Here is a 14,651-nt window from a genome sequence, read left to right as displayed (position 1 = left end):
AAGCTCTGTGGTGCCGCTGGAGTCAGGCACTGTGGGTGCCTGCTGAAGTCCCACATGCACCTGGGACTTACTGTGCTCATAAAAGGCAAGAGCAGCAATGACAGATCAGTTTCCTGGCCTTCCTTCTCATCCTTTCCTCTTGCATTTCTGTGCAATTACTTTAATCTGTGGCTGAGAAAATGGCACAGGTATTTCTCTAATTTGGGAAGGAAGCTCATTACTACACGTGTGTGTACTGTCCATCCGAGGCATTACATAAATTCAGGAACAGCACACAGAGCTGCTCTGGTGTTGTTAAAGTTGGCATCAAAGAGGAACAGCATGCTTGGCTGAACAAATGCTTCCCTATTAAGTAAGACGTTGCAAACACAGAGGTGTCCTTGGCATTCTTGTAATTTTGTACAGCTTTTACCGCTGCGCTCAATTTAAACTGGAAATATTGTTTCCATTTAATTATTAGGAAAGGAACAGTTAGGATTTTCATCCTAATCTTTCCTTGCTAATGACCTTCCATATCTTCTGGGCAGCTAAGCGCACTTCTTCTCTGATACATTACACCCATCTGAAAGATGATTAGAATGTACTTTGTAGATTACATCTCATCTACTGATTACAGTTATTCCCAGTGAGAAATAAGGGTACTGTGTGGACAGGAGGAGTTGGTTACTTCCACTCAAGCTTTTCCTCAATTTCAGGAAGCATGTCAGCAGGAATGAATTCGCTTTGGCAACTGGTGTTTTCTGAGATAAAAAGCAAAAAGCAAGGATTGTTAACCTGGGTTTCAAATGTGACAATTTGGAGCATCGAAGATCTTTGAATCATTACTCAGTTCTTAGATACAGTTAAACTTCTGGATGTTGTATGCCGAAGGAAGAAAGTCTGAAAAAATTACGGTTAGGGCAAAAGAGTCCTATTGCAGGTTGTCTGTCTCTGTCTTTATATCTCTGTCTATATCCATGTAGTGAACCAAATTTTAAAAAATTCATATGCTGTTTATGCCACTTAAGACCCAGGAAAAGGAATCCATGTGTGACTGTAGGCTTCCCCCCTCCGCCCTCCCTCTCTGCCCCTCCAAAATTCCAACATTCCTTTTTAAGGGAGTTTTGCAAAACTAGTGGCTGAAGAGACAGCAGCACATAATAAAACAAAGCTTGAGTAAAACATTGTCAAAAGGAATAAAATTGAAATCCTGCCATCTCAAGTCCAAAACTACTTGGAATTGCTATAGGCAGACAGTGGGCTATGTACAGTAGTAAATAAAAGGTAATCAATAACAATGATTTACTTACAAAAGCAAGTATCCAATCAATTGTACTTAATGAGTTAGTTGATTATCTGTAACTGAATGCTAATGTAATTTGGGACATTTGCAAAATAAGAAAAGTCATGCTTTAGTGAGGATTATGATTATTTTTAAATGAAGAAATTAATTATTAGTGGTGGCTTCAACGAGATGGTAGTGTATTCTTTTAAATTTGTGGCAATATGGAGAAGTCATAGACTTTAAAGATGTAGTAATACTTCATTATGTTTTAATTCTTTGCTGTTTTTAGGCTTCAGATAGATGAAGTGTTACAAACATGTCTGTGAAATGACAGTAAGTGGCAGGAAGTTGTTAGGTCAAGAAAGCACCAAAGTAAACATACAGTAACTAAATAGCTGAAGAAATTGGAGGAAAAAAAAATATACAAAATGAAATTCAGGATGGGAACCACAGAAAAGTGTAGCCAAAAGGAAATCATCTGAAACAAACAAACAGCAAACAACAATAACAGCAACAACAACAACAAAAAACCAACAAGAGTGAAAGATAGGAATAGGGAAAAAATTATGCTACTGAAATTCTGGTATAACAATTCACAGCAAATTGGTCAGAATTACCCAGAACAGCCCAGTATGATTTTGAGGTTTGTCCCATCATGTACCAGAGTGGAATATAATGTTACTAGTGCGATTATATCCAGATTGTGGCATTCCCTTCTAAGCAGAATGTGCCCGGGAGAAGTTGAGAGAGAACCCAGAAATAAAAAAGATAAGTGGCTGGAAGGTTTGGGTTATGAGAGGATGTAAAAAAAGGTAAATATACTGCATAACTTGGCTAAATGACAACTTGCTGTACAGCTAACTGTCTGCAGACACTGGAAGGGCATAGGATGACAGAGCAGTTTCAGGTGTCTTTAAAAATAACAGGCAAAGTAACAGAGGAAACATTTCATCCAGATGAGAGGACAGGCTCTCTTAACAGTGATCTCTCACAGGCCACCATGTTCTCTGGGAAGCGGTAGAAATGATCTTGAGGATGTTGAACGAGGGATGAGGAGGTGGCAGCAAGAAGCAAAGCAGGCACAAAGGAGGGGCAGAAGAGGGGGAAGAAAAGCAATGTCTTGTTCTCTCCTCTGCATAACCGTGGCCGGCTGGTCCTGCCACTGCTGTCCTGAAATGGATTTCAGGAGGACAGATTCCCGCAGTGCTGGCTCCATCTACAAGAGCCATTTCAGGCCTGGCATGTTTGAATGATTGATCTCAGTGACTGAGAATTCACTCAGTCCTGCTGAGAACATGCATTCCATACAAATGACAGTGGACTTTTAGTTATCAGCACGCACCTTAATTGACTTTTCTCAAGTGACTGGTAGCGAGGATCCAATAAGATGCTCTAATATGAAGAGACCACAGGGGATGCATGCCCATCCAGAGCAGTCAGAGCAAGAGATGTCTGCAATGGCACCAACTCAGTCATTTCAGCAATTATAATACTCCAAGTCTGTAGGAATTCCTTTTTTATTCCCAGTGGGCCAACAGAAGAGAAAACAGAAAGTTTGAGAACAAAACTGGGAAGATGCAGAATGGAGTAGTGGCTAATGGCTGGCAAATTTGTTCAGTGACCTTGACCTGATAGTGGTATTAAAATACTTTCTAAGGAAATATACTGAGGAAATTGGTTGTTTGAAACAATTAATGGCCTGAATGAGTAGCTTGCAGCCTAAGGGAAAACTTAAAACCAAAGACTTAGTAAGTTAATCATTAACAGTAGTAATGTTTTGTTTTCAACAGTTTATTATAAGAAAAACAGTGTTTTAATGTCATGTTTGAGAATTGTTATTCAAGCTTTAGAAATTTCTTCTGGTTAGGCTTGCCATGGTTTGCACATACAGAATACAGAATAAACTTGTGTGGGAATACAAGAATTAGTTCCCCTTGGGGAGATGCACAACCCCATAAGATTTTTAATGGATGCAGAAGTCGGCCATCTATGACCAATTTCAAGGCAGCCTTTAAGCATAAAATTAAAGCAACGCATATGCTTACGTTTCCTTGACGTCAATGAGCCTTCAGCAGGGCTTACGAGGTGTCCTGATTAGCAAAGCTTCCATCAGCTCCTGCTTCTGCTTATTTAAAACTGGACCTTAACAAGAGTCCATAAAGCCTCGGTGCCATTTCAGGTGATGGTACTGTTCCACTCTATCAGATATACACACAGTGGAATAAAAACGCAACGAGAAGTCTCAGAACTTCAGAAATTCAGAACCAGAGCTATCTAGAGTATTTGCTGCAAGTTTTTGTACAGGTTTCACACCATCTTCTACACTGGGAGCTTGGTTTTGGGATGTACACAAAGCTAGTTCTGCAAGGGGAGAGGCAGCAAGGAAGAATTTTCCATTCATTGAATTAGATGTAGTCCTGCTATGTGAGTAGGGAGAGAAGAGGTAGCCAGCAAGGAAGCACAGTTCTGTTCTGATGAGCATAATGCTAGAACAAGTTCTTTGCTCTTGGCATCAAATCAGAGGTGGTACTGATGGAAATGATGCTGAAGTTGCTGTCGAGTCCAGTTGGCTGTTTAGCAAGAAGAGTTCTGCTTGCTAAGATTTGTGCATTTCTGCTTGCTGATATCTGCCAGTTCATGTAAGAACAAAAGAAGAAAGATCAGGATTTGGAAGTGCCAAAGTGAAGGGTGCAACAGCCGTTGAGAGACGTGGTTTCTGCCCAAAGGGATTTTCTCTTGTGCAGCCTTTGCAAGTGCTGCTTTGCAGGGCTCTGCCAGAGACGAGACAAACTCTGCAGGCACCTCCATGCATATGAACCATTCCGCTCTGTTTTAATTTCCGCTTCTTTACTATTATAACTTGCACTCTTGATTTTCTTGTTATCAAAACTACTCTTCATTCCTCACAATAAAGAGAAATGTTGTCTGCCCACTGTTCTTCTCATGCATTTCATTCACTCTATTCCCCCTCCAAGCCTGTGTCCTTCTGCCAGTAATGAGCTTGTCTAGATGAAACATCCCAGTGTTTCTCATATTAACAAAAATATTGTTTATACATCCATCTTTAATTGTTTATTCTTTAGTTGCTTTATTTGGCAGCTTTGTAGGAGTAAGCCCTGCTTTCCTGATGGTAAATATGAGGTTATGTCCCCTAAGATAATTTAATTTGGGAATATAAAGGACTATAAAGAAGCGTATTCACTGGAGACTGAGGTGTTTCACCCACTTAGTCATTAATGAAAGGGATTATGCCTTGTCAGAAAACAATAGTAACATGCTCTACTAATTCCTGTACAAAGTTTGTTTTATTTGGCAAATTGTATCAGTTCTTTTCCAATAGATAGCAGTACTCTGAGGGGCAGGGAGAATAACCATGAAGCTGAAGGGTGTTCCAAAAATTGCAACACTATTCTCTGCTGCATTTAGGCAATTTTTTACTAAAACAAAGGTTTGCATCCTGTTCTTTTCCAGGCAAGAGAGCAGTTATTCTGGTCTTGCTGACATTAGGAAGTATTACTTTTCAGAAAGGGTGGTCAGGCAGTGGAATGGACTGCCCAGGGAGGTGGTGGAGTCACCGAGCCTGGGGGTGTTCAAGGAAAGGCTGGATGTTGTGTTGAGGGACATGGTTTAGTGGGAGCTATTGGGAATAGGTGAACGGTTGGACTGGGTGATCTTTTAGGTCTTTTCTAACCTTGGTGATTCTATGATTCTATGTTGAGTTAATGCCCTAACACTGCATTTAATGGCTACAGGTGGACATATCCTTCATGTATTTCTCTGATCTCCAGGTCTGTATAGAGTAACAAGAAGATAGCCAATAATTGTAACAGAAATGAAAGCTCTTTGGAGGAGTGATCCCATACAATTTTCAGCTTTATGGAAGTATGACATAGTTTGTGCTAAGTAGGTTCCTGTCTTTCGGATTCTCTCTATAATCAGAATAACCTGACGGTGTAAGAGAATGAGGGAAGGTACAGGAAAATTACCTGGAGTGTGTTTGTAACTGTCTGACAGAGAAAGCAAATCAGAAGATATTCTCTAGCCCCAGGCTCAGAGATGTGAAATGTGCTTTTTTCTTGCTATATTGTGTTGTCCTGATTTGTCTGCAGAAGCAAAAAAAGTTTCTGCTGCATTGTTTGTTTACCAGCAGCAGCTGTTGATGGCTTCAGATGTGTCTTGGTTTTAGTGCTATGTCTCAGCTCCTTCTCACAAATCAGATCATCAGCTTGTTATTGTTGCTGTGTGTGATGATGTTGGTAGCATTTGTTAGTTTTAATGTGTTCTAGTCATTTCTGGGAACAGATGTCTTTCATCATTAGAGTGCTTTACTTTGGAAATAAATAAGGGAAGCATTCATAGCAATACATATAATCAAAGTCCTGGATAAATTTCATAAGTATCAACTGAAGAACTCAGCTTACAAATGTTGAGAGGTCTTCAGGTTTACTCCTATTGTTGAATGCATTTATCCCTTTATATAACATAAAAGATGGAATGGTTTCTCCATGTGAGATATCTAAGTCAGTACAATCTGTGTGGCTGACCCTTGATCCCCTTTTCTTTTTCTCATATATTATGGCAAAAATTTGAGAACAGAGGGTGACATGTTTAACTTCAAGATGATCTATTCCTTAAAGCAAAGCAAGCAAAAAAGCCAAAACAAAAATGCAGTTTTCTCATTCTGCAAATCATAGAATCACAGAATCGCTCAGGTTGGAAAAGATGTTAGAGACCACTGAGTCCAACCACAACCTGCCCACACTATGTAAATGTAATGTAAAAATTACTTTGTGCACGTGATCTTCTTTCTTCCCAAACTTCAGAATCTGTTGGCTGAGAGATTATTCGATAGGAGACTTATTTTTGATTACTGGATGCTTGGTACATGGTAGCATTTGTACACAAAGGTTCAGCTACTCTAGAATTATTTTGCAGTTTCAAATTCAGTATACTGAGCAGTCTTAGTTTCCTTGTGATGGCTACAGAACTGTGAGCCCCACGCTCTTCCTGGTAGGATGAATCCCCATTGAATTTAACTTGTTTTACAGAGCGTTTCTTTGGATTCTATTCTAGGGGATATTTATCCACTTTGCTATTGTCATAGTAATATAGATTTAGGACACGGGGAAACGAGGTTCCCTGTTATATGTAAAGACTCTGTAATGGTAGTCAGGAACATTGCTGAATCTCAGAACATATAAACCATGCAGTCATTTCTCTTTCTCATGTAGTTTCTTGTACTGCCTTTGATGCAGGTATTTTAAGTCTATCATAGTTCATGGACATGAGACCAAAGAAGTGACATTCAGGAGAAGGAAGCCAGAGTAACCCAAGGAGATGGAAGTAGATTATTTTTTTTTTTGTGTGTGTTGTTTTGTCTAAATTCCTAGCTGGGGGGGCATTCCTTGGAGAGCTCCCTGCTCGATCGCAGCAGGAGGAAATCTTTGGAAATGGCATCTGGGATTTTCTCTTTTTCTACTTTTCCTGTATAATTCTGATTTGGGTGTTGAACCCCTTCTTGTGGTCACAGCAAAGGTCATTGATTTTAGTCAAAAGAAAAGCAGAATCAAAATGAGCATTGTGAAAATAATAATCATTATTAATAACAACAGAGTAAATTGGAAATCTCTTTTTCCAATTGTTTTTAAAAAGTTCATTTTTAAAAAATTTCCAAATTTCCTTTTTTAAAAATTTCCAAAATGTGTTTAGAGTAACAGGGAGAGCAGGGAAAGCTGAAGGTGAAATACTCATTGAAGGGGGACAGCTGGGAAAAAGTTTAACCTTTTTATCACTGTTCTTTGCCACTTTCTTAGCTGCCTGAGCAACAAGTTACTGTACGGCAATAGCACTACTAACAGAACTGTGGTAATCTGAGTAAAAAAGACATTTCTGGTATACTTTAAATGTTTAAATAGACCTTATAACCACAAAAGAGGAAAGATTATTTTCAGTATTTTAAAAGGAAAGTTAATGCAAAAAGTGACAAGTTTGAGATTTGCTTACAGTGCTGTGATACAGAAGTGGAAATTGCATCTTAAATAATACACTGAAAATACATTGGGAAAAAAAAAAAAAAAAAAAGAAAGTAAGTGTAGCAGAAAGGCACTTGTTCAAGAGAGGAAACGGGCAAGTTACTCTTTAACTGATTGAAGAATCCAAATGAAGAACTTGAATAAAGTGTGCAGAAAACTAGTGACCTACAATGGAAACAATAGGAGAGAATGGTTATTATGTGGTAATTTTCAAAAGGGCCAACAAGGTTGTTCAAACACTACACTGAGCTTCTTAACAGAAGTATTTTACCTCCTGAAAAGTGTCTCTCCAATATAAACTGTGTTTATTATTATTACAGTGTGTATATTATGATATATGGGTTTATTTCATTTTTCTTGTGATACCCCTGTGGGCTCTTCCTAGAAAACTCCACTGTGTCACTGAAGCCCTTGCCTTCTCCAGGCATATTAACTCCAGTACAGTGAGTATCTGAGCTGTTCCATGCTGCCAAAGTTAGAAAGTTATTAATAAAAATACTTTTTTTTTTTCTTTTCTTTTTTTTTTTTTTTTCATTGTGCAGAGGTCTTGTAAGTCTCATTGCACACAAAATGCAGAACAGAATAACCACTGAGTTTTGCAAATACTTCCTCCCATGTGTAGTGCCATTTGCTTTATTTGAACAACTTCCATGAATAAAGGTGTGCTGGCAAGAACATGACTGTTAAGGGTGGGACATGGTCAAGTCCCTGAATGCCCTATATTTATGTTCTGGTTCTTGCTGTGATGAACAGAGCACAGCCCCACTATGCACTCCTCTGCTTTTCACTGATGTGGCCTCCCAGACTCTTAGATATTTTGCTTTGAGTACTGTGAACCACTCTAATGTAAAGTAGTGGGATTGACTTCTTGTGAATGCCCTTAATTCAGTTTTTTTTCAGATCACAGTCTTCCTTAGTTGCTGACTTTTAGGTTACATTCAAACAGAACTGTACAATTTCTTCCTGCTTACACTGTCTTTTTCAATTTCTTTCAGTGAATGTCAGATGTGACAGGAGCACTTAAGGATGACAGCAAACAGTAGGAAACCTACATAAATTAATTGCATCCATCTTTTGTACAGCAGAAGTCAATGAGATTCCTACAGTGGAGTCATTTGTCAAGGGGCAAAATTAGAAGGAAAGTCTCAGTAAAAGAAGCTCAGGACAGGTCGATAACACAAATATAAGAGCAGCTCAAGTAAAAAAATGCTCAACTGCTGGTTTTGCTGTGTGCACCCTATCATTGGATTCGATGTTGCTGCAAGCCTAGCAGCTGATACACAACTGATTTTTTCCAGAGATGGTTGCAGAGTAATCCTGAGGCTTCCAGAGCAATGCTTACCCCTTGCTAGGCAATATTAAATTAGAGCTGTAAATATCCTGTGATAACATTTATTTTTCAAGAGGAAATCATGCCTCAAAATCTACTTAGAAGATGTTTGCCATCATTTAGGTGAAAGTGTTCCGATCTGATAAACTGGGATTTTTGGAAAAGAAGGTAAAATATCTCCAATCCTCTCATGAATTAATAAATGGTTAAAAGAGACTGGGGAGGAAATGTAGGAATTATGTTCAGTTTTCATAACTGAGAGCAATAAGCAGTGGAATCTCTTGCTGGAAGCAGTGCTATCTTTTATATGCATTAAATGAACAGGAAAATAAAAAGTTGAATAGTGGAGGAGCCAGCTTTGTAGCTAGCAGAATTATTCCATCTAACTGCAACTGCAGAGCATGTGCACAGCCACAGATCCTAAGCTGGCATTACTTGTTAGGAAGGAGAGCTGGACATCTTATACAAAGCTCAACGGTATGCAAAAGGCAACCAAGAAGTTAAAAATAATTACGAGGGAAATAGAACACAAGCAAACCCACTGTTACTTTGTGAACTCACAGCCCATGTTTTGAATGATGTGTGTCATTCTACTCACCCATCTTATGAAGAACACAGAAAATAAAAAATGTAAGTGAAAGAAATGGCCTGCCTCAAGGAAAAAAAAACCTAAATCAACAGAGTTTGGAAAAGAGATGAGTAATAGATATCTGTAAGTAACTGACAATTTGGGAAATGTCTACAGGAAATTACTCGCAGTTACTTAGAGCAGAGAAGTTCAGCTGCATGCAGTCTGTGGGCAACTTGTAGACAAACAAACAAAAGAATGTAAGTTTTCTGTTGGCTCTATCTGTGGAATTTGTAGTCACAAGAAAGTACAGAGATTGAGGGTATTCCTTCAAAATGATTAATCAGTGGCAGAGAGGAGCATATTACATGATTTCTGGTTCCAGTACAAAAGAGCACTTAGGTTTCTGCTGGTGATCACTGATGGAGACAAGCAATGGCGAAGAAAGAAGGTGGGCAATTACAGCCAGAACAGCAGATCTTTAGAGTGATGAACTCCATACCACTCAGATGTAAGCTGTTGATCAAATTATTTTCTTTTTTTCTTTTGGTCTGCTGCTTCTTTTTTATGACAGGTTTTTGTTTAGACTCAAGCAGCTTTGTTGACTTCTACAGTATAAATAGTACTTCGGGGTATATTTTAATCCCAAGTTCAATCCTGTATTAATCTCTTTTAAAAATGAATGTTCTTAAGTGCTCCTACTGTAAATATGATCAGCCTTAGTTGTATAATTATTGTAATTTGTTGGCAAATCATGTGATTTTCCTGATTTGTTTCAGAGAAGCTGCTAATACCATAAAGGATTTTTAAATGATGCAAAACTACCTTGAAATGTCAACTGCTGTGAGATTACTTCAACTGATCTAGTTGTTCACAGACCAACTATCAGGAGCATTGTGCTGGCCCTTCTGCTGGCACTAATTTGGAGGAAATCCAAATGCCATGTCACTTTGTGGCAGATGTGGCTGTTCTGCAGCTCAGGGTGTAATGTGAAGCACAGCGGTTGTGTGTGCAGGGAGAGGATCAAAGAGACTGAGCCAGTTCCTTCACAGGGCTGATGTGTGGTGTGAAAACCTCAGACAATGGGCCTAAGCCCATCAGGAAAGGTATGGAGTGGATATTTGGAGAAGCTAGTTCCCCTCGAGGGAAGGCTGGCAGCAGCAGGGGTGGCCCTGAGATGCTGCGCTGCCTCCATCCTCCTTTCCAAGTCCTGACTTGATCAAGCCCTGGGAAGCCTGGCCTGAATACAGAACTTCCCCAGCTTTGAGCTGAATGTTGGACCAGAATCCTCCTGAGATCTCTTTCCAGCCTGAGTTATCCTACCATTTTATGAGGTCAGACATTACAGATATAACAGCAGACAATTACAGAGACTAACTTCTTCCTAAATATGAAGGTTTCACCCAACATGCTGTACTTCAAGCTCTCAGAAGATATTTCAGGATTGCAGCATCAAGACCTGCTGTTATTTCAGCCCTTCGTGTTTGTTTCCCTAACTGCCACGGGTGACTCGGCCACAGCCTGAGCAAACCACCGTGTAGGTGGAAGAAGGGACAGAAAGCGGGGCTCTGCCAAAGCACTGGGCACCTGAATAGAATTCACTCTGAGTGCAAATTTTCCTCACTTGCAGCGGAAAGTCTGCCAGAATGATTTGTTATTTTTTAAGTGTTGAGGAGAAATGTTTGTGTGTGGATATGGGGGACTGAGTGCAGAGCAATGAAGAAATTTCAGTTTTCCACTGTGACAATGTGTCTGATAAATTGCCTCAGAGGAGCCAAGTGGAAACCTGGAGTGCATGTGTTCTGCAGAATGTCTATGATAAGAGACGCTGGGATGGCAGCTTCTAGCTGTGAGACCAGCTTTAGCCAGGGATCCAGCTCTTCAGATTATGCAACTGATAAGCAAATAGCTATTTATCATGACAGGCAATCTTAGAGACAAGGGTTACATCCTCCCCCCCCCCTCCACCCTTTGGTGTTATATAACACCTTCTGGTGTTATATATAATGGATGAAACTATTTTTACCACAGAAAAGAGACATTTTGTCTCTGCAAGGGCAAGCGTTTGTCACAGAGGTCCCAGGGAGGTGGAACTGGAGGTAATCCTTCAATAGCTGGAGTTTGTAGACCTAACCAAAGAGTGATATATATATATTTTTTTTTTTCTGATGCACCGTGAGGTGTTTGTGACTAAAAGAAAATTCCAGGTTTGTGTTAAGCATCTGACAAAATATCCCTTTCTGTTTCCTTGGATGATTGTTTGTCCTGATATGACCAGTCTTGCTTTTCAGTGGTTTTGCCTACAGTTTTGTCTGAGCCTTGACGCTCAAGAGCAGAACACTTAAAATGCCCTCTGTAATTTGTCATAGCTTCCCTTACAAGTCTGCTTCAGAAAAGACCTTTGTCTGCTTGGTACTTCACAATGCCATTTCCACACTCTCTAATTGCCTCACTGCAGCTCATGGCTTGTTTCCACTGCAGGCCACGCCAAGGGCCTATTTGCCACCGTCATAGGGAGAAGCTGAGAAGGTGGCTCTGGGTCTGAAGGCTTTGGCCAAACACCTCCCTCCTCCCAGAGACAAAGACGAGTCAGGCCGGGGAGGGCAGGACCTTGTGGGGCATTCTAGAATGAACGGCAGCATCAGCAGGTAGTTGTTAGTGGGTTGAAGTAGTCTGAAACAACAAAATAAAAACCAGCAATACCCTTCACTTGAAAGAGAGGTGGAAGGAGGTTTCCTAACCCAGTTAATTCAGACATTGTTTGGCCAGGCACCCACAAAAGATTACAAGTACGTAGTGGGGTGAGTAATGGGCTACCATGTAGGGGGTAGAGCAAGGGAGCAGGGAGGGTATCTGCTCAGCTGGTTTGGTCACAGGAAGAAAAATTACAAACTCTACCCATAATTTTCTTGAAGAAATGGGATGAAGACCAAAAATAACTTTCATAATATTATGAGAAATAACAGGAACAGTCAAAATGTAAATGAAAGCTTTTCATTTCTCCTGTCTGTCAGAAGAAACAGGAATTTTTTCTGCCCTCATGAGTCAGCGCCTTATCAAGAGTCTGTGTTGCTTCCTTGGGCAGGGAAAAATCAGTGTTGCTACTGAGAACTAAATGGGGGATTTTCAATGGAAATCCTGGAGTTCCCCATTTGTTGTTGATATTCAGAACCATACCCTGGCAGTAACATTTTGCATATATTTAAAATGTGAAATTGGAGATGAAGTGTGGGCTTGGCACAGCCTTGGGACAGGTAATGAAGCCTGTGGGCAGCGTGTGGCTTCAGAAGCTTGTACATTAGCAGACTGAAACCATGCCAGGGTGGAGATGTTGGGGAGCAAGTCAGGTCCTTGAGAACAGGACCGTTGGCTCATCCCAACATGTTGGGTGTTGATGATGACCTCTGAGATGAACACAGCTTCTGGGAACGCTGCCTCTCCAGCACTCTGCAGGATGTGGTATGTTTCTGCAGCAATTCAAAACAAAATTTGGACAAGTAGATAAGAGGAAACCTGGTCATACCCTCAGCTTTGCCAGCAAGGAAGAGGGAAGAAAGTAACAGGTTTCCTAAGAGCAATCATATTCATGCCATCTATCATTTCTATGTGTCTTAAGACTGTTACTGAGCTCTAATGACATATTCTGAAGTGTCCTTTCCTATCAAAAGATAGAGTGGAGGATGATCTTCAGAGAGCAGTTGTTTCGGGAGTCAAAAGTACCCAAATAATGATACCATAGTGGGTTTTCTGTCTTTTTCTGGTTAATGTTCCCTCAAATATGCACAATGAAGAAATGGGTGAAGAGGCTGTCCACATCAAATAAGTGCTTTCTGAGCTGGCAGTCCTGGGGCTGCTTTCCAAACACAATCTTGCTCTTTTTTGTGACAGTGCCCACAGGACAGCACTTTCCTACCATGCCTTTTTTTCCTTACAAGATGAGACAGAAAATGAAGTTAAAAGTAATGGTCAGAGTTGCTCAGCTCTTGCAGTGCATCATAGCAGAAGACTACTAAGATTATGGAGAAAATGAGGTTTCTGCCTGGCATTGCTTTGTAGAGAGGAGTGGCTCATTTTCCCCTAATTGTGGCTACCAGCTTGCTACACTTCTAGGAACCTTGTTAATAGGATCTGAATGCTGCCTACTTACCTCTCACTTGTGTAAGCCTAGTCCTTTGGTTTTCTGCACTTTGAATCATTCAAGGCATTTTTCTCCTTAATCCACTCCTGCCTATTGGTACCTAAGGAAGAACAAGCTTTATGGGGTATGCTGAGGCCAGTGCTGGGTGAGCAGCAGCTGAAGCCTGGGAGGTTCTGCTGACCCATGATAGAGTCCACAAACCCAAGTGGGACATATTTTTTTTTTTAATCTCATGATAATGATGCAGCAAATACTTACAAATGTACATTAACATGCTTCACACTACATCATTTTAAAGTCCTTTAAAGAAAAACAGAACAAATATGGAAGAGGTATTTAAAGACATTTTACATCTTTGCAGAAGTGATAGAATTAATGAAAACCAGTGCGTTGACATTAAAACTGGCTCAAAGAAGTCAGCTGCCTCCACGAATCCCTTCCTCCCCTTCCTCCAGGAAAGACCATCGCACACACCCAAAATGGAGCGATATGAGCTTGATCTGCGCCAGATGAGGTGTAGTTTGCATAGTGCACAACCGGAGTGTATTTCAGAGTCAAATCTTTTAACAATACTGAAGCGTGAGGAGCTGCAGCCTGAGAAGAGCAGCAAGAGGAGGGACTCCAAGTGTGCGTGAGCCGCTTCGTCCTCGTGAGCTTCGGGCCGGCGGCAGTGAAACCCGGGCTCCATAGCAGAGACGGAGCCCGGGGATTTCAGGGCTCCCCACCGCGCAGCCGGCAGGCCCGGACGCAGCCTGGCACGGAGCCACGCGGGCCCGACCGGAGCCTGGCGTGCGATCCCCGGCTGCCGGTGCGGGCGGCTCCAACGCGCCCAAAACCCCACTGGCCGCGGCCCGGCGCCTCGCACAACCCCGGAGCTCGGCTCGCCTCCTTAAGAGCGGCGGTCAGCTGACAGCTGGCGCCTCCTCCCCCGCGCGGCTGCAAAGTGCCGAATGCCCGCAACGCGGAGCGCGACGGCACCCGGACCGGCAGGGACCGCCGAGCGTGAGGGACATCGCGCAGCCGTAAGCGCCTCGGGCCGCGCGTAGGGGAGCGCGGGGCAGCGCGGGGCTCGAACTGCTGCGAATCGCCGGGGAGGAGATCCTTCCCGGGATCCGAAGCCTCGGGGGGGCGGCGCGGAACCGAGCGAGGCTATCTCCGCCCTGAGTGGGGAGCGCGGCGGAGCGGAGGAGGGGGACCTCACGGGGCTGTGCGCACGCACGTGGGAGGAGGGAGAGCGGGAGCTGCGTCACGCTCGTTGCTCACGCATCCCCGGCGCGCGGGGCGGGCGCGCAGCTGTCCCGGTGCTGCCCGCGGTGAAA

The 14,651-nt window shown here is 41.9% G+C and overlaps 1 protein-coding gene across 4 annotated transcripts in view; it reads left to right on the top strand.

The window, feature by feature from the left end:
- PLA2G4A (phospholipase A2 group IVA) overlaps positions 1 to 14,651 on the top strand; it is a 107,310-nt gene that overhangs the window by 18,567 nt on the left and 74,092 nt on the right. For 2 of the 4 annotated variants that reach the window (XM_052665677.1, XM_052665682.1), the window contains exon 1: positions 14,230 to 14,354. The exons of 1 other annotated variant lie outside the window; for it this stretch is intronic. The gene's annotated coding sequence lies outside the window, so the exon portion shown is untranslated. Of the gene's footprint in view, positions 1 to 14,229; positions 14,355 to 14,651 lie in introns of those variants that run through there. One more of the 4 variants, XM_052665679.1, reaches the window with a different exon arrangement.

The sequence above is a fragment of the Tympanuchus pallidicinctus genome, unplaced genomic scaffold (assembly GCF_026119805.1).
Source record: "Tympanuchus pallidicinctus isolate F22 unplaced genomic scaffold, pur_lepc_1.0 scaffold7, whole genome shotgun sequence".
Classification (NCBI taxonomy): domain Eukaryota; kingdom Metazoa; phylum Chordata; class Aves; order Galliformes; family Phasianidae; genus Tympanuchus; species Tympanuchus pallidicinctus.
The sequence above is the reverse complement of the archived record's forward strand: the minus strand, read 5'-3'. Positions and strand labels throughout refer to the sequence as shown.